A 21,100-nucleotide genomic window follows, 5' to 3' on the forward strand; every position below is an offset into this window, starting at 1 on the left:
TATTATTTTAAAATTGATGGTTGCACGCATTTGCATCATGTTTGGTTCAAATGCTGGAAAGAACAAACTTTCTCTTTTCCTTTAAAAAGAAAATCACTTAAAAGGCCACCCACATAAAAGGTGAACAATAAACACTTAACAGAAACTACTTAATTGCCATTTATCTTTTGAATTGCAATGAGATTTTTACTATCGACTATAAAGAGATTTGTTTCAACAATTTACCCTGCTATTCTTTTGTCTTTTTGACTTGACTATCACATCCGTGATTTGGGGTTCAGAATAATAGCTGTGTTCATTGTTAAGAAGTAATGATTTTCAAATTGCTCTTTTATCCTGTCTTAAACTTTTTTTTTTTTTTTTCCTGCTCCTGCCCTTACCCGCTGTACCACTTCCTGGGTCCCCCAGTTAATGACAGATAACAGAGCTTTGGGATTCTGTGGCCTGACAAGAGAAGGCATCTGGATACATCCTTCAGTAAATCTTGTCAATTTCTCCATCAAGATCATTTGCATTGATTGGAAGTGTTGACTTCTGTGAATTTCCGTTTCATGTGAACTTGACAGAACTCAGTACTTTTGCTCGTCACAGATGCCTGTGAAATAGAATGATTTTTAAAGCATTCCAATGACTTTAAAAAAAAAAAAAAAAGAAAGAAAGAAAAGGAAAAGGAAAAGAACCCAGCAATATGTTATCTGGTTGAACTTTTCACTTCCAAAGTGATTGACAACTTCTGCACATTTTCATGAGACATCACAGACCTGGCAAACAACATTTGAGATGGTATACAGTCTTGTTTTACCCTGTTAGAAGTTGTTATGGAGGTAGGGGGAAAAAAAGTATGAAAAGGCACCAGAGCTAATTTTTTTAAACAGTAAGTTCCTACCCTGGTCTGTCAGGAAGATGTTTCTGATGCCACTTTTTCCTTGAGCTATGTTGGTGGGAGGTGGAGAGAATGGGAAGAGAAGGATGCCCACACATTGTTCGGGCTCTCTCGGAGCCATCCACTTTCATCTCTTCTATGTATTGGGATTTTGTATACATTTTTAAAGCAGCTCCACGTTTCAAAAAAAAGTTTGAAAATTGAAGAACTCTACTTTCTGTTCATCCCACGGCCCATTTATTTAACATTCCTTCCGTTGTCAGTTACTGCATGGGCCTACCATGTTCCTCAGACATTGTGGTCCACAGTGGAAATACAAAAGGAGTGAGAAATCTCCTTATCTTAAAACTTATGTAACTACATTACAGCCAAGCTGGAAGGCTAGCAGATATGAATGCAGAGTATTCTAATATTCTTAGCTAAGCGAAGTATAGTTTCTGCCATTCTAGCAGATCTTAATAGTCAGTAAATAGTAATGTAAAATATTAACGTGCTTTATTTATATTGTTAATTGTAAACACAGTTAACATTTCTCAGAGTTCACACTTAGTGAATCTAATTTTAATGAATCCATAAGAGGACAATGAATAGCCGTCCACACTCACATAGCTTTCAGAGACTATAAACAAATACTGTGCCAAAAGACTCTCTGTGACTTGGTGGTTACTGAAAGGCAACCAAAGAGAAGACTGTGTTACGCTAAGTTTGGAAAGTTAGAGGCAGACCACATAGAGCAAAGGGCATGTGGGATGTGAAGCTAGTGTACAGGTTCAGCGGGGAGCAGTGCCTTTTTCATACCCCGTGTGCCTCCGTGCACAGCCTGACGATTATCCACTCCTCTGGATCTATTTGCTTGATCAGCCTCCAGTATTTTGCCCCCAGCTTTCAGTCATTCTTTTCTTTCTTCTGTTCGTCTTCATCTCCCTGGAGCTTCCCTTTAGTGTTGTTATTCCATCACTCCTGTAACATTGAAGTAGCATCTCTTCCAGAGTTTCTCAGAGCTGGAGCACATGCGTGTGTGTGTGTGTGTACACACGTGTGCACAACGTAAGGAAGTAATGAGAGGCCAAGTCGTGTGGCTCGTGGAAAGCAGTTCGGGGCGGTTGAAGTGCAGGGACAGTACGGGGAGGACCAGGAGGGAGGAAAGCCAGGGGCTAGCACGGGTGCTGGAGAGCAGCTGAACTACAGGCAGAAGAGAATTCTGGATTCACAGTATGGAAATAGGATGTGCAGCTGTACCTTGATTTTTAGAATAGGCATAGTTCTGGAAAAGTAGAGTGAACTTTTAAGTCTCTTTAAATCATTTTTTTGTTAAAAATATTAGAGTCATTTCTTTGGAGAGAAATGTGGTTTTAATGTATTAAAAAATGATACTTAAAACTCTATTGATGTCTGCTTATCCTTTTCTTCTTCAAGGCCCAATTCTGTGTGAATCTCCGGATTTCCCCGGTGTTTTTGTTTCCTTTGAAGTTTTGTGGTGCTAATCAGATGCCATTTTTGTTATCTGGTTTTTTTTTTTTAAATACAATTTAAGAATATTTAAAATACAAAAATTATCCCAAACCTGTAAATTAGACTATGAGGATAACCATGTATCCATTCTTGGTTTATTTTCTTTTCTGTGAGAGTGTACTCTTATCTAATATTACTTAAGGGCTTGAACTAGGTGAAGTTTTATGTTGACTTGTAGGTTTGTGTCTAAACGATTTGATGGATATTATTTTTGGTAGGCAGATAAGGTAATCATAAAGGTTTTGGTTTAGTGCCTCATAGGACACTAATCAGTTTTGTATCTGATTCAACAAGCGTATTTTAACAGTCCTTTATTAAGTTTCCTATAACTGCCCAGCTCCACAAGCGCTCACCTTGTGAGCAGTAGCTCCACTCACCTTCTTACAGCTTTCCTCATTAGCTTATGAGTTCTAGAAATCCTGTTAAATGGGTTCATTCTATTTTGTATGAGAGTCATGTCTTTGGCTTTTTGGCAGAATAGTATACTTTGATAATATAATCATAAATACTTTGTTGGCTTTAAAAGACTAAAATACCAGAACTCGTATACCGTCAGTGCCGTCAGAGCTGGTCTACGAGTCATACACTATGACAGCTTTGATTCATTTTGATCTAAAATCATACACTATGGCCGGATCATCGTCTTTAGTTAGTAGATATTTTTGTAGAGTACTCATTTGTTTTTTACCTCCCCAAACCAGACCTTTCAAAAGGATAGGAATTTGTTATCACTGAGGATATGTGGGAAAATAAGCAGTGATACAGGATCTGAGGGAAGTTATAAAATAGGACATTGTTAAATGCTTTCCTTAAAGGTGGCATTTGGGAATACATCTACAGCTTCCTAGACAACAACTCAGGGCTTAGTTCAATTCAGTTAACTTTTATTGAGCATTTACCCTGCACCAGGCACTGTGAATGGGCCTGGGGATATACAGATGAATGGGTTGTAGTTGTGGGCTTCAGGTATTTATAGCAGAATGTGATATGAACAACACCGTGTGTGTGTGTGTGTGTGTGTGTGTGTGTGTGTGTGTGTATCTCCAGGTTCCATTACAGAGGAGAGAATTAGTTCCATCTCTAGGTATTAGGGAGTGACGTCTGAGCATCTTACAAGGATAAATTGGTGTTCCTCAGCTGACAAGTTTGGGGGGAAACAAATGTCCAAGTACAGTATTAAGGAGCTAGGCATATTTGGGGAGTTGGCGGTGGTTTGGCATTACTGGAGCGTAGAGTTTAAGGTGGAGAGATGAGAAGTAGGAAGGGTGAGCTAAGAAGGACTCAGCCCATCAGGGACCTAGGGAGGATTGCCTCCTATTGTTGCTGTAACAAATGGCCACGAATTTAGTAGTCAAAAGCAACAAATGTATTCTCTTTCGGTCTGGGGGTAAGAAGTCTAGAATGGGTCGGCAGGCTACCGCATTCCTTCTGGAGGCTCCAGGAAAGAGGAATCTGGTGTCCTTGCCTTTTCCAGCTTCTAGAAGCTGCTTGTACTCCTTGTCTTGTGTGCTGCCCTCAACCCCCATCATTCCAGTGCCTGGTTCAGCTGTCCCCTTTGTTACGTTCTCTGAGTCTCCTGCTTCCCTCTTCTAACAACCCTTGTGATGACCTTGGGCCTACCTGGATGATTCAGGGTAATCATCTCCCCATTTCAAGATCCTTAATTGCATCTGCAAGGTCCCTTTTGCCTTGTGAAGTGACGTGTTCAGATATGTCAGAGACTGGGATGTGGGCATCTTTGGGAGGCCACTACTCAGCCTGCCACAAATAGTATATGTCATAGTTTTTGGGAAAACAGTTTGAAGATTGTGAACAGATGATATACTGATGTAAGTGGTTCTTAAATTTTAGTGTGCTTATTAAAAACGAAGGTGATTCTGATTCAGTATCTCAGGGGTGGGTCTGGCAACTGCATTCCAAACAGAATCACCTCCAGGTGATTCTGATGCAAATAGTTTCAGAATTACTCCTTGGGAGATGGCTTTCTGATGGCTGGATGGATAATGGACTAGAGAAGAAAAGGACCACAGACCTGCAGATAGACTCTTGCAGTAGCGCACAGTAGAAGAATACATTGTTAATGATTAACAAAATCCTTTCCAAACCCCTGAGAGACAGTATAATATGTTCATTAAGGGCCTATGTGATGGAGTCAGACAGATCTAGTTCTATCACTTGCACCTGTCACCGTGCAAAGTTACTTCATTTCTTAAGTCTCAATTTCTTCACCTGAAAATGGAAATAATCATATCTATCTTTATGGTGGTTTTGAGGATTAAATATGATGTGTCAGAAAGGCACTTGGCACAGTGCCTGGCACACAGTAAGCACTCACAAATAATGGCTATTGTTTTTTTTTTTTTAATTAATTAATTAATTTATTTTCGGCATAACAGTATTCATTATTTTTTCACCACACCCAGTGCTCCATGCAATCCGTGCCCTCTATAATACTCACCACCTGGTACCCCAACCTCCCACCCACCCACCAATTCAAACCCCTCAGATTGTTTTTTAGAGTCCATAGTCTCTCATGATTCACCTCCCTTTCCAATTTCCCCCAACCCCCTTCTCCTCTCTAACTCCCCATGTCCTCCATGCTATTTGTTATGCTCCACAAATAAGTGAAACCATATGATAATTGACTCTCTCTGCTTGACTGATTTCACTCAGCATAATCTCTTCCAGTCCCATCCATGTTGCTACAAAAGTTGGGTATTCATCCTTTCTGATGGAGGCATAATACTCCATAGTGTATATGGACATAGTGTATATCTTCCTTATCCATTCGTTCGTTGAAGGGCATCTTGGTTCTTTCCACAGTTTGGCGACCGTGGCCATTGCTGCTATAAACATTGGGGTACAGATGGCCCTTCTTTTCACTACATTTGTATCTTTGGGGTAAATACCCAGGAGTGCAATTGCAGGGTCATAGGGAAGTTCTATTTTTAATTTCTTGAGGAATCTCCACACTGTTCTCTAAAGAGGCTGCACCAACTTGGATTCCCACCAACAATGTAAGAGGGTTCCCCTTTCTCCACATCCTCTCCAACACATGTTGTTTCCTGTCTTGTTAATTTTGGCCATTCTAACTGGTGTAAGGTAGTATCTCAATGTGGTTTTAATTTGAATCTCCCTAATGGCTAGTGATGAGGAATATTTTTTTCATGTGTCTGATAGCCATTTATATGTCTTCATTGGAGAAGTCTCTGTTCATATCTTCTGCCCATTTTTTGATATGCTTGTCTGTTTTGTGTGTGTTGAGTTTGAGGAGTTCATTATAGATCCATTATAGATCCATTATAGATATCAACCTTTTGTCTGTACTGTCATTTGCAAATATCTTCTCCCATTCCGTGGGTTGCCTCTTTGGTTTTTTGACTGTTTCCTTTGCTGTGCAGAAGCTTTTGATCTTGATGAAGTCCCAAAAGTTCATTTTCGCTTTTGTTTCCTTTGCCTTTGGAGACATATCTTGAAAGAAGTTGCTGTGGCTGATATCGAAGAGATTACTGCCTATGTTCTCCTCTAGGATTCTGATGGATTCCTGTCTCACATTGAGGTCTTTTATCCATTTTGAGTTTATCTTTGTGTACGGTGTAAAAGAATGGTCAAGTTTCATTCTTCTACATATAGCTGCCCAGTTTTCCCAGCACCATTTATTGAAGAGACTGTCTTTTTTCCACTGTATATTTTTTCCTGCTTTGTCAAAGATTATTTGCCCATAGGGTTGAGGGTCCACATCTGGGCTCTCTACTCTGTTCCACTGGTCTATGTGTCTGTTTTTATGAATAATGGCTATTGTTTTAAGGGTCATTATATCTAAAGGACACATGTTATTTTTTAGTGAAATGCTCAATTTAATTCTAAAGTGAATGTCGACTTTTTATGGGTTATTCATCTGTTGAACCTTTACCTAAAGTTCTAGAGGAAACAGAACAAAAACATTAACAACAAAAAACCAGGAAGGATCCCTCTGAACACAGAGCCGGCCCATCTTGCTTTTACATTTATAAGCCATTCCTCAGGACATACTCCTCTCTGGTTCTGCAGATCCTGTTTTCTAGCACTTCGTGGGCCTGAAGGTGATGATCAGTCTAAAGGCAGAGGATGTAGAAACGGCAGAGGCAAAGCATCAAATGCAACAGAGATGGAACAGCCCTTAGCCGAGACCGCTTGTTAGGACGCATATATGAAAATAATGGAAAATTCCACCTGCCAAAATACTGGAAGCTAGGAAATTTGACAAAATAGGCTCTGCATTCAGACACTCCGTTACCTACAAACTTGTAGAGAAATTTAGGAACTTTTGGGGAAATGAGAACACAGTTTATCTCAGAAGAAAGATGTTCCAGCTTTGTCAGCTCGGTGATTTTACTGGTCCCACTTAGGCGTTACAAAAATGGGAAGTAGAGGGGCACCTGGGTGCCTCAGTGGGTTAAAGCCTCTGCCTTCGGCTCAGGTCATGGTCCCAGGGTCCTGGGATCGAGCCCCGCATCGGGCTCTCTGCTCGGCGGGAAGCCTGCTTCCTCCTCTCTCTGCCTGCCTCTCTGCCTACTTGTGATCTCTGTCTGTCAAATAAATAAATAAAAATATATTTAAAAAAAAATGGGAAGTAGAGTGTCCCTCTGTGTCTATGAATAAATGGATTTAGGAGTAAGATTTTCAGCACTAATCTGTGATCAGGTAGAGGAGCTTCTGTATTCTGATTCAGACAGAGTGCCTGTTTTATTAATTAAGTGATGAAAAATTGTCCTTAGGAGAGTTTCTGTATAATGAGGTAAACACATTTGCCTGCTGTAGAAGGTGGTTGGAGGCTCAGACTGTGTTGGGGAATGGGAGGTGAGATAGGAGGAAAGTGGCGGATGGTACTATCCCTGTCCCTTCATTCCTGCAGTCAACCCTACAGATCATGCATACTGGGCATCCCTGGGGCAGAATGGGTAAGAATGGGAGAATGTGCAAGAAAACCCTGTAGATGAATGCACTTAGATTGGGCTAATGTTGGTAGCCCAGTTGGCAGAACATTGTTTGTTAGAAGAGCAAAACGATCACCTATACTGAAGTCCAAGGGAATGTTTACCTTACTTAAAATAAGAAATTGCTTTCAGGTGTGAACTATCTGCTACCATTTGAATAATTGCTCTTCACTGCCTATTGACAAGTATGTTTAGCTGTTCACAGAAGTTAGTCCTTAAAGGGCCAGCACTTGCCAATTTTTGTTAATGTGGTTACGAGACTGCATTTTGAACCATATTAAAACTGAATTTTGGGAAAGCATGCACAGTTCCATTTGAAATAATGTTATTGTTTTGAATTATCCCATTTCACAGATGAAAAAGTTGAAGAACTGACAACCTGCTCAAGATCCTGTTTTAAGTTTGAGACTAGTGGTACCCTAGACAGGGAAAGGGAAACAATCCAAACAACGTGTTTTCTAGCAGTGGGCATGTCAGAACTTTAGCCGGCAACATCCATGAGATAACCTTGTTAAACCCTAGCAGAAAAAGTGGCCGTACCTATCTTTAATTGACCAGTAAATGCACGTCAAAGACTTTAAGATACATTTATGGTATACTTGAGCTTGAAAGTATATCCAGAAAGAGAATATTCAGCAAGATGTGTCCTCAGTGAAAGGAGGGTCCCTGTCAGTTTGGCAAATTTGACCGACTGGCTCCTGGAGATTTCTGTTTCTGGTGAATGGATTATCTCAGCCTTTAAGCAACCGCCTCTCTCTCTACTGCTGCTGCTGCTTTTTGATATTTCTCTGTTCATTTACACCTCCCCACAGGGCAGAGAAGGAAGATAAGGCGGAAATCAGTATTGGTCATGGGTTAAACGTCTAATTGCAGCTCTTAAGGGGACTGGAGAAAGGAGGGTAAAACGAGGTCTGGGAGTTCTGTGTTGCTCCGTGTCCATGTTCCCGTCCCCGGTGCGATCCATCAAGTGTCCCTGGGTTGGCAAGGCCCCTGGAAGTGCAGCTGAGCTGGTCTGAAATTTAAGTCAGACAAAGAGGAGATGTCTCTTTTTTGTTTAAAAGTATTTTCCACTGGAAGACTGAATTCACATTGTAAAGGAAAAAAATGTTTTGAACAGACATCGTAATATTGTTTTATCTTGGCAAATGTTCTTGTGCCTGTATATGCATATACTTGTAACATGTTCTCTAAATATATCTTTAGTGATTTATGGGAGCAGATGGGAGATGTGATCCATATAGTCTCTTGTTTGAATAAATTGGTGTCTGGACTTCAGTTTTGGCCATCACTGCCCAGTGCTGCTTTTCTTCCTAATTAAGACATAGATGGGAGTCAAGAATTGGATGAACAATATTTTTACTTCTAGAACTGAGAGATACCTGCCGATCTTGGACTTTAGTAAAGTCTCTCCTGCCTGTATCATTTTCCGTGGACAGATGATGCCAAACGAAGTTAGTTTAAGTTGTTTGACCTTACTGTTCAAGGAGTTGGATGAGAAAAACAGTGAATTCCTGATCTGGAAAATAGCCCTCTCTTCTTGCTGTTCCCTCCCTCTTCCCCTTCTTTCTTCCATAGATATTTATTAAGTACCTACTAAATGCTAGACATATGTCCTATGCCTTGGTGATGCATAATAAATAAGATAAATAAATAAGATAAATACTTTGCAGAAATTAATTATTTTAGGTGCATAAGTGATTAATTAAATGAAATTATGATATATGTTATCAGGAAAGTTTGGAATTCTGGGGGGAATATAAGAGGCCAGAGCAGGGTCCTCTTGAGTGGTCTTGGAGAGTTCTAAGACACTTAAGATGTTGTTAAGGAAGTGACATGGAAACTAGGTCTGAGCAGAACAGAAGGAGCCTAGGTGAAGCACTGGGTGGGTGGGCAGACAGGTTGTGTGCAAGGAAGAGAGGGTTAAAAAATAGCATTTGCAGTGTCTGAGGTGGGAGAAAGTTTGATGTGTCCAAGGAATGGAAGCGGCGCAAAGACAGCAAGTGGGGGAGGAGTGGGCCAGCTGGATATACACTGCACCTGCTGCTCTGTGGAGCAGAGAATTAGGGACAGGCAGAAGAGAATTTAGGGGATCAGACATGGGGCTCTTTAATTGCAGAAAGTGAGAGGTCACTGGCCAAGGAGGGTGGTGGTAAAGGTGGATGAAAAGTGGGTGACTATATGCAAAATCCTGTGGGGCCCTGGGATCGCTCGGGTTGGCAGGCAAGGTGCCGAGTAGGTGCCCAGGACAATCCAGCCTTTGTCTGGCATCCTGTCTTTGGACCTGCGTGATCTCAGAGAACATCTTTTTCATTGTCTTCTGCCTCACCTGCCTTCTTCTTCGTGGAGATAAGGAATGGGGTGCCCTAGAGTTCTTTGGACAATCTCCTGTCCTGGCCACCTTGGTTTGACAGCGAGGGGACAGATGCCATCATGGCCTCTTTATCTGGGGTTTCAAGCCATCCCTGGCCAGCTTCATTGGCATCAGCTCCTCTGTTACTTTCTCTTCTACCCTTTTCCCTCCTGTGTCCCTTTCTTTAGTCTGGAGGCATCTACTGCTTAGCTCTTCAAGTTGGATCATTTAAGTTGTGAGTCTTCCAGAGGCCACGCATATCTGTTTCAGCCCTTGCCTTGGGTTAGGCCCTTAGATTTCTTTCCTCTTCTTCTTCTGTGTCCTCCCCACAGGGCCACATCTGGTGTCTACAAGAGAGTGCATGTGTGTGTCCCACTTCAGGCCACAGTCATGGGCTGTCTGCAAAGTTGTGTGGAAAGTGCTCTTATCAGTCAAATCTTTCAGAAATATATATTTTTGAGGTATCCTTGTAGGGAATCATTTTGTAAAATGAATAATCCTTCTGCCCTAATTGTTGGATCTCCCACTGTGCCCTGCTTTACCTCTTCCTTTGTCTGGAGTGTGAAGGCTTCGTGCTCCATGTTGGGGTGTGTGGAAGGATTGTTCACAGTCTGTGTCCAAGAAACTGAGGGCCTAGTGCAGGCCTTGGTAGGACAGTCCCACCATGTCCTGCACCTCTGCAGGAAGCTTGGCCCAGCATCTGAGGCATCAGGACGGTCACTGTCCCCAGCAGTTGCTGGTGGCACGCTTGCCAGCTTGGTGTTGGCAGAGACCATAGATGGCCACAGAATGGGAGGGGGAAAAATAGTGGATATCAGACTTTAGGGTACAAGACACATGTGGGGAAATCCCAGAACCTCCTGGGAGGAATTTGAGGAGGAAGAGTGGGTGAGGGCTGAGTCAGAGAGAGACTGTTTGGTGACGGATACTACTCAGTTGTACTGCCTGGCTGATGGGTCTGGGAAACGTGGTTTGTGGAAGACAAAATTACCAGTGGAAGAATAGGAAACAGAGATTAGATTATGCTCTAAAGACCTTCCAGGTGGTGTGTCTCAAATGGGGTTCTGTGGTAAGTGTGGATTCTGGCTCCATTGAGCTGGTGGTCACCAGTTGGGGCATGGGGGTTAAATTTTTGCATATCTGATGAACTGATGGATGATGCCAGTGGTGCTGCTCCTTAGGTCTCACTTTGAGTAGCAAGGATCCCGTTAAAGAATATAAATGGCGTGTAGGGAGATTTGGTGGAAATCTTTGATCAGAAGCCTGGGTTAGTAGAAACTTAAAGAGATTGTTTCTCCTTTTGTAGTGCTATAGGATACCCGAAGTGTTCAGTTTTGGAGTTAGTCTGGTCTGAACTTCAGCTCTACCATTTAGTGCCTGTATGACCTTTGGGTCATATATATATAACCTTGTATGTATATATACACATATATATGTGTATATATATATTATTATATATAATATATGTAATATGTTATATATGTATACATATACATACATATATACATACACATATACATATGTATAGGTATATACATATACATATATAACCTTGTATAGCCTTGGTCTCATCCTCTGTAATCCTCTGTAAATGTCATCCTCTGTAAAATGGCTACCTCATAATAGTACTTATCTCATTGGGGTTGTTAGTTATATTATTCAGTTTGAAGAATCTGGGTTAAATAAAGTGAAGTTGGTGTCTTTACTGCAGGACTTTCCAGGACCCTTAATTTGCAAAAGTGATGCTCCAGGAAGGAGATATGATAAGTGACATTTCCTAAACTGATTTGACCACTGAATTTCTAATTTTCTCAGAGCATTTGGTGGATCTCTGAGACCCCTGCTTTAGGAGAACTGATGTGGTGGCAGACAGAAAGATGAATTCATCTGGGAAAGGCCATAGCTGGGGAAATTCTCCAGAACCTGAGCCTGGAGGGAAGGGGTGTGGCAAAATGACCAGTATCGAGCCGTTGAGGCAGTGGCGTGGGGTGAAGAGGAGGAGGTGAGGCGGAAGCAGGCTGTAGACTTGAGAGAAAAGAGGGCTAGGAAGAAGGAGGAGTCCTGTAAGATTCTTTCCCCCCTAGAGAGAAACAGAAGGCCAGGGGAGAGTGCCATGTGTTTAATTTTCCATCCTGATTTAAATTCTGCTGCTTGTTGCCCACAAACTAACAGCATGCCTCTTGAGTCTCTAGGGCATTTTACAGTAAAGCCACATATTTTCTGAAGCTGGGTCAAGATTGAGCATATGAAATTCCTCAAGTGTGAAATTCCACTTAACCCCATTAATGCTTATAACCCTGAGTAGGTATTGTTTATAATTCACTTCTAGTTAACCAGTGGATATTTACATTTGACAAATCTTTTCAGCTCTATCTCAGACTAAGTTTATTTTAGGGGAGAAAATTGGCCTTCCTGTCAAAAAGCTGAGAAGAACCAGCCTCCCCCCTCCCACTCCTTTGGTTTGCACATTTGGCTGTAACTGTGTGTGTGTGTGTGTGTGTGTGTGTGTGTGATGGTACTCTGAATTTCATGATACTTAGGGTAGTCAATCTTTCATTTATAAGGGCCTTTACAGTTTATCAAAGGTTTTGACATAATGATCTCATTTTATTCTGACAAACCATGAAATGGGTATCATTTAGCATATCTGTTTTTTTCCCTTACAAGGTGAAGAAAGTGGGGATAGTATATAGTTTCATAGGCCGATCTATAGATACTTTCCTTCCCCTGGGAATTTTCTGCAGCTTTTATACAGAGCTTTCATACTTGGTTGGTACTGAAAATACCAAAGCAATTATTTGAATTACAAGGATAAACCCATTTACGTGTCAGTGCAGTTACTGAACCATGCTCACAGTGTAAAGAACCTAGTTGAATTGCAGCTGGAATCCTGTTAGCCCCTCTCACTCCTGCTCCCAAATCAGACTGGCGTACGAAAGCTTCATTTACTCTCCTCCCCAACACATGCTGACCATAAAGCCACACAAATCAGCATTCACTTTAGGTTTAAAAATTTTTAATGGCCTTTGACTTTGTATAAAGTAATTACCCCAGTTAATATTTTAGAATCACTTGATAAAAGTCCAGGATCTAAATCTTTTTGAGTGGCCATTCAAGTGCACTCTAGGATGAATATGAGGCGCTGCCTTTTCTGCGTATAAGGAACCCTGTTCCGGCCACCACCTAGATTTTTTTATTTTTATTTTTTATTTTTTTTATTTTTTATTTTTTATTTTTTAATTTTTTATAAACATATATTTTTATCCCCAGGGGTACAGGTCTGTGAATCACCAGGTTTACACACTTCACAGCACTCACCAAATCACATGCCCTCCCCAATGTCCATAATCCCAACCCCTTCTCCCAAACCCCCTCCCCCCGGCAACCCTCAGTTTGTTTTGTGAGATTAAGAGTCACTTATGGTTTGTCTCCCACCACCTAGATTTTAATTAGTTAACGTCTCTCATCCCACTTCACAGCACTGGTATAGAATTCAAGCTTTCGGATTCTGTTCAACAGTTAGTAGTAAAGGCTACCACTGGTGGCACATTTACTTTGTGTTGAAACCTCTGAACTCTTCTGGGAGGCCAGGATTTGTGTTACATTTTCAGGAGAAGAAACTGTGACCTGACAAGACTAAGAGGAGGAGACCCCACAACCTCCTCCCACTGGCTTGTGGGGCTGACAAATGCGGTTTGAGATTTTGTGGAGCGAGTTCATGTTACCCAGAAACTCAGAAGTATTACGAAACATCCCGTTGCACTTCCAGTGTTTATAGTCTGTTTTTTGGTCTCATACAAAGGGAATGAGAAAAAAAGTCAAGTGATGACTTATTGATGATAATTTAATCTTTTAGTGTTAATGAGGAAATTGGATGTGGCTTTTGATCTGTAAACATAGTGGACGAATATTCACATTTAATAGCCAGAATGTGGAAGTGAAAGAAACTGTCAGTTGGGTAGAGGCGAGTGCTGAGGAGTCCTGCCGAGATCACCCTCAAGGCTGGTGTGCTCATCCCACACTTTTGAGAATGGGCTTCTAATACTTACAGTATCCTCTTCTGAGGAGAAGTGCTGTCTGCCTCACCCCAAAGTCTCTCTCTCATCTCCAGGTTGGTGCCAATACTGAGTGTCTCTTAAGTGACGGAAATCTTTGTTGGCTCAGGACTGTCCTAGTTTCTGCGTTGAATGCTGAAAGTTCCATGTCTCTGGAAACCCCTCAGTCCAAGGCAAACCAGGGTGATTGGTCACTCCTTTGTTCCAAGGGGGCCCCCAACTCTATGATGTCATGAGGAGGCCAGAGCTCCCTGTGGGACCAGACTGAAGCTGATCTCCAAGCAAGACCCATCCTTATGAAAGAGGTCACAGATCTCTCTCACCCTCTCAGCCATCGGAAGTCACAGTGAGAAGATGGCTGTCTCTGAGCCAGGAAGGGACTTGCCACCACATATCATATTTGCTGTCCTTGATCTTAGATTTCCTGGCCTCCAGAAATGGGAGAAATAGATGTATATTGCTCAGAAGACACCCAGTTTATTGTATTTTTGTTATAGCAGCCCAAACAAACTAAGACACATGTCAAACCAGTAACATTTTTATTTGAATTCTCTGCTGAGGCTCAGGTGTGAAGTGAAAAAATGGATGGACGTGTCTGTATATTTTCAGACCTGGCTCAGGTTTATAATAATCTAATTAAACCACATTTGTGTTGAGGAGTATTTTTGACTTGCAGAATGTAATCTAAAATCGCTGCAGGCATGAGAGGGTGTGGCGTGTGTGTTAGGGTGTGTGTGGTTGCGGGGAGGCTCCTTTTGTCCTCCCTGTTCTGAAGATGAGCAGGGTGATTCTTAGCTTGGGAGAAGTAAAGTGCCTGCAGCATTATGGAGGCAGCTGTGACAGGCTAACACCATGGCTGGGAATTATGCTTGCATTCAAACTCAGATCCTGGCTCTGCTGCATGAGCCAGAGCTGCGTGATTTTGGGCAAGGTGCTTAACTTCTTGGAACCTATTGGCTCATCTGTAAAATGGGACTAAATGTAGTGTTCAGGTTTGTGGTAAGGATTAAATATACCAACACACAGTGCCTTGTTGATAGTGAGTACTCCATAAATAATTGCTGTGGTGATTTTTCTCATGGTAGGATAGTTGGCTGAATTAGTTGTAAGCCCAGTTTTGGGGTATTTTATGTAGGTAACCTGCCCAAGAATACCACTACTTTCCCCCACCTTAAGCTTACATAGGGCCTTTGTTTCTCAGCTTTACACGAGGTTTCTTATCTGAAGTTTATAGCCACTATCTAAAGTCATCAGAAAGGCATTTTCATCCCCTTGGTCAAGGCTATCCAGGTGACTTTCAGAAGTTTATATCTCCCACTCACTGGTGTTGCTTCCTAACGTAAAATGGGCTTGTCTAAAAGAAGAAGTATTTCTTTTTCTTCTCAGGACAATGAGAACAGCAATTTCTCAGGTTTTTCAGAACCTTCTGAACCCAAATTAATCCACACTATTCCTCTTAAAGGAACAAAGGCAAGAAATACATGCTCTCTTGTTCATAAGGATTGCGAGTGCTCTTTTTTTTTTTTTTTTTTAATTAAATGAGGATGGATACCTTCAGTCATCCACCCTCTTTTTAATTTCCTATGTTCAATTTGATTAAGATGTGTTTCTTCAAGATATGTGCTATCTGGTTCTTGTTGTATAAAAAGTTTAATATCTTTCCCCCTTTTATTGGAGTAGTAAGGCATTTGACATTAAAAATAATAGCTTTGAATTTTCCTGTTGCTGTCTGCATTCAGTAGGGGGAATATTAAGAATAGATGGGAAAATTCATTTAATTCTTTCTCTGAAGAGTCCTTTCAAAGCATTATGCTTAACATGATCTACTCTATAGTCCACAGATGCATAGAATAAATAAAATAGAATGATAACATAAGTTCCTTAGCGTCTAATCCAGGAAATGAATGTCTGTTAAAGAAATATGGCTAGCAATCTTTTAAAAAGTCACTGAAAACTTATTTCTTCCCTTTGTTTAGCTGAAGTGAGCATGTGAATTGATTTTCAAGGAGGGGAATTGCAAGGGAGTTTAAAAAGAACAACATTCTGTTTTGCTGTTTAAACCTCCCAAATTAGTACACTCTCTGAGTTGTGCTTTATGCCCCATCCCAAGTCTTTGTTCTTGGACAAAGACTTGGTTTTGGACAGAATTTCTAATATCTAGGCATTAGGGAAGGAAGAAGCAGCAGCAGACAGGGTCCTGCGCTAAGGTACGCCAAGGTGCTACTAAGACTTCCAGCCGTGCTGGACCCAGATGCCCTGGAGTAGACACTCTCAGGCCGAGGCCAGTGGGCGGTGGGCTTTCAAACAAGAAGCGTGGTCCACTGTGTCTGCCTGTTTTCTTCTGTATCAGCTCCATAATAGCTCAGTGATTCTAAAGGACTTAGGGCTCCAAATATACAACCTCTGGGTTGAAATCTTGATTTCTCTAGTACGAACTTTATCCTTTGTGCATCAATTTTTGTGATAGCCGGCTTCCAAGATCACCTCCGATGATCCCCACCTTATACTGACACCCTCATGTAACCACCTCTCATATTTACCAGTTGGTCTGTGTAACTAATAAAATATACAGAGATGATGGTATGTCACTTCTGAGGTTCAGTTATAGAATACCAAAACCTCCATGTTGGTGGCTCTTGCACTTTTAGAACATGTGTTCTGGGGGAAGCCAGCCGCTGTGCTGTGAGCTACCCTATAGACTCATGCGGGAGAGACCGAGGTCCTCTGCTAAAAGCCACGTGAGTGAGCTTGGAAGTGGGTCCTCTAGCCTCAGTCTTAATGGCAAAATGGGAATAATAATAGTCCCAGTACCTGCCAAGGTACTAAGTGACATAGCATATATAAATGACCCAGAGTTAAATGTTCGATAAGTAGTGGGTGCTATTACTAGCACTTCTGAGTTGGCTAGTTGACTCTTCTCTCAGATCCAGAAATGGTGTATATAACTGTTTAGTGCTGGGACTTTTGCTAGCGCCACTATTTGGACCTCCCTTTAGCAAATACTCATCTTCTTTTGGCCAGCCCTGTCCTGTCTCATCACTGCTTCCAGGGGAGGGATAGGATTCAGCCAACTTATCAAATAGTGTGTGTTGAGTCACTGCCTCGGTGTGTCCAGACACTGGGTCAGATCAGCCTGGAAAATCAGCCCTGAGAGCAAGAAGGATGTTTTGGAGGGAGACTTTTGAAATTATTTTTTATTTTTTGACAAATTTTTCCATTTTGAGAGAAGATGGTAAGTTGGACAATGGAAGGGATATGAGTGTTGAATGGAGTCAAGGGAGTGATTATAAATTTATTTTTTTAGTGAAAGTGTAAGAAAGCTCTTTGACCCTTTTATATTTTATTTTAATTTGTTTTAGTGTGAGTTATCAGTACATAATTTGTAACACAGTGGTTATATAGTATTGATTTTCTTCTCCTAGAGAAAGAAAACACAGCTACTCTCAAGTATTGATCAGAGAGGCGCTCCTGCTCTTTTGGGAAAGTCTTCTTGGTTCTAACGTATAGCTCCAGGAATTGTATGAGAGGAAAAGGACACCTACCTAGTTGGCCAGTATGGGAGAATCGACCTTGGCAATCAGTGGGAGAAACAGATGTCACATGTGGATGTCAACAGACTGTTCTCACAGCCTGGTTCTTTTAGCATTCACAGCTGCATATGCTATGGATGGGTCAATACCCTTTGATAAATGTGTGATTTTCCTCCATAGTTAAAGATTTTGGTCAAAAATGATCTTTGCTGTGAGGGGTATGGAAGATAAACAAGATAACTTCTTTCATAGTGGGGTAAACTGATCTACTGAACAATTTTGTTATTTATCTCAGGATAGATAAAACCAAAAGCCAAGTACTTCCATAGTAATCTACAAATTGATACTGTTTCATTGTTATCAGTGCTGTTATTTTTTAAATCAATGCAGCAAGCATACAACAAATTCCATGGGTTCTGTAGGTAGTAGATTTGTTTTTGTGAAAGTGCACCATTTCAAATTTATTTACTTCAATTAAATATATTCAGATGAATCACTTATATGTCTATGAATTTTTTGATTTCCTTTAGTCACCAAATCTTTAGATACCAAAGGTGCTCTGGAATAGTCTACAGGTAAAAGAGAGCAGATTTATCAAGGCTAGACCTAGAGGGAAGAGAAATAAAATAGTAACCCAAGGGGGCAGGGTGGTTCTCTAACCTTTGTGTGGAGCTGTTGATAGACCCAGGGCTTGATTGCTTGTTCTTGGTACCATCTCAGCTATGTTTCAGTACAGCCTGAAGGCTCTGTTTCCTGTCTCTTTTTCTGAGTCACTGCCCAGTTATTAGCAAGGAGATGTTTGCCCTCGGGCCTAGGGCAAACAGGGATGAGTAGTATGAAACTTTCACTTGTGTTAAGCAGAGAACTGTAAATTGAATTGTTCTTAAATCATGCTGTGCTATAGCATATTGATTTGCTAACTATAAGTTGAATGCTATTTGAGAAATAGTTCTTGTTCTATTTCTATCAGTAAATTTCCAGGTTATTCTAATTCATTCCTTCTTTTAAAGCAGTGGGCCACACTTTTCCAACCATATTTGCCCATAATGCTTGACTGAATCTCACATAACATCTCTGTTTGTATAGGTGTGCATGTACCTTAGGGTATTTCTGAAAAGTCCTCTGTCATTGTGATGATGCATTTAAACTTGTTGGAAACTTTCACGTGAAATGATCTGGCAAACAGGCTTATAGTCTTGAATAAATTGCCAAGACTGCTACCTCAGGTGGTTCCTAGACAGGGCAGTTATAGGGCAAATGTGCTTTATAGAGTAACTAGTAACTTCTAGAAATAACTGATGAGATAACTGGAACGAACAAAATCAGAAGTGGAAGAGAAGGCATTGCAACTGACACCACAGAAATATGAAGGATCGTAAGAGACTACTATGAACAGTTATACACCGGCAAACTGGACAACCTGTATGTTTCTAGATTCCTAGAAACATACAACCTACCAAGACTGAATTATGAATTAATAGAAATCTGAACAGACCAATGACTAGTAAGGAGCTTATACGAGTAATCAAAACTGTCCCCAGGACCAAATGGCCTCACTGGTAAAATCTTACAAAATTTTAAAGAAGAATTAATTGCAATACTTCTCAAACTTCCAAAAAATAGAAGAAGAGGGAGTCCCCAAAGGGCAACATTACTTTGATATTGAAACCAGACAAAGGTACTATAAGAAAAAAAATACAGGCCAATACCCAGATGAACACAGATTCAAAAATCTTCAACAAAATATTAGCAAACTGAACTCAACAATACAAAAGAAGAGTCACGCATCATGATAAGTGGTATTTATCCCACTTTGCAGGGATGCAAAGATGGTCCAATATCCTCAAATCAATCACTCTGGTATACCACATTAACAAAAGGAAGAATAAAAAATCACATGATCATCTTGATAGATGTAGAGAAGCACTGGACAAAAATCAACATCCTTTCATGATAAAAACTCATCATGGTAACTCTCAACAAAGTGGGTATAGAGAGAACATACCTCAACATAATAAAGGCCATATATGACAAGGCCACAGCTAATATCATACTCAGTGGTGAAAATCTGAAAGCCTTTTCTCTAAAATCAGGAATAAGACAGGGCTGTCAACTCTTGCCACTTTTTTAAACATAGAACTGAAAATCCTAACCAGAGCTATGAGACATAGAGCTATTAGAAATAGAGCATCCAAATTGGAAAGGAAGAAATAAGGTTGACTCTATTTGTAGATGGCACAATAGTAAATATAGAAAACCTGAAGGACTCATCAAAAAAACCTGTAAGAGCCAGTAAAGAAATGCAGTAAAGTTGCAGGATGTGAAATCAGTACACAAAATCAGTTGTATTTCCACACACTAACAACTTTCAAAAAGAGAAAGTAAGTAAGTAATCCCAGTTACAATTGTATCAAAAAGAATAAAATTACCTAGGAATAAATTTAACCAAGGAAGGAAAAGACCTGGATACTGAAAACTAAAAGACATTGACGAATGAAATTGAAGAAGACATGAATAAATGGAAAAATAATGTGTGTTCACGGATTGGAATAATTAATTTTGTTAAAATGTCCATACTAATTAAAGCGATCTACAGATTTAATGCAACACCTATTAAAATTCCAATGGCATGTTTCACCGAGATAGAGCAAGCAATTCTATCTTGCTTGAGGTCAAAAGACCTCAAATAGCCAAAGCAATCTTGAGAATGAACAAAGCTAGAGGCATCACATGTCCTGATTTCAAAGTATATTACAAAATTATAGTAATCAAAACAGTATGGTACTGGCACAGAAACATAGACACATAGATCAGTGAAATAGAATAGAGAGCCTAGAAATAAACTCATGCATCTGTGGTCAATTAATTTATTACAAGGAACCACTACTATGCAGTGGGAAAAAGATAGTCTCTTCAATAAATGGTGTTGGGAAAATTGGACAACCATATGCAAAATGATGAAAATGGACCACTATCTTATACTATACACAAAAATCAACTCAAAGTGGTTTAAAGATGTAATATAAGACCTGAAACAATAGATCTCCTACAAGAAAACACAGTAGTTAAGCTCCTTATCATCGTCTCCTTTAAAAAAAATTAATAGAATCTCTCCAATTACTGTGGATATGAAACTTTTATTGGTTACATATGCTGCAAAACCCCTTATTTGTTAGTTGTCTATTTACTTTTGTAATGGTGTATTTGATAAAGAGAGTTACTACTTTTAATGTGGTCAAATTAACTTTTTTTTTTTTTTTTAAATGGTTAATGCCTTTTCTATCCTACTTAAGGATACTATTTCTATCCGAAGGTCATGGAGATATTCTTAGTTTTTCCTTCTAGAAGGTTTATTATTTTTTTGCTTTTTTATATTTATATTAATGATAAATCTAGAATTATTTTTTAGTGTGTGGTATATAGTAGGGGCTAAATATTTCTAAAATGAATATTTAGTTGACATTTACTAAAAAGAATACTCTTATCCTACTGTGCCTGTGGTACCAAACATGGTTGTAAATTAGGTGACCTTATATGTATGGTTAGATTTCTAGACTCTGTTCTGTTCTGTTAGTCTGTTTTTCTCTTTTTGTACCAATACCACACTGTCTTAGTGTAGTCTTATGAATAAGTCCTGGTATCTGGGAGAGCAGGTACTCCTAACTTTTTTTTCTTTTTCTATGATATCTTTGCTAGTCTTGGTCCATTGCATTTCGTGTAAAAGTTGAAATTCTCTTGTCAGTTTCCATAAAATATATCTTTCAGTAATTGTATGAGTTTGCATTAAATCCATA

At 40.2% G+C, this 21,100-nt stretch overlaps 1 long non-coding RNA gene across 1 annotated transcript; it reads right to left on the bottom strand.

Moving 5' to 3' along the window:
- Window positions 1-250: 250 nt before the first annotated feature.
- Window positions 251-13,925, bottom strand: LOC131810197 (uncharacterized). The gene is made up of 2 exons (XR_009345467.1): window positions 13,771-13,925; window positions 251-595 (listed from the first exon to the last, which is right to left on the bottom strand). It is a non-coding gene; the product is annotated as an uncharacterized LOC131810197 (long non-coding RNA).
- Between the last annotated feature and the right edge of the window lie 7,175 nt (window positions 13,926-21,100).

Source organism: Mustela lutreola, chromosome 10, assembly GCF_030435805.1.
Source record: "Mustela lutreola isolate mMusLut2 chromosome 10, mMusLut2.pri, whole genome shotgun sequence".
NCBI lineage: Eukaryota > Metazoa > Chordata > Mammalia > Carnivora > Mustelidae > Mustela > Mustela lutreola.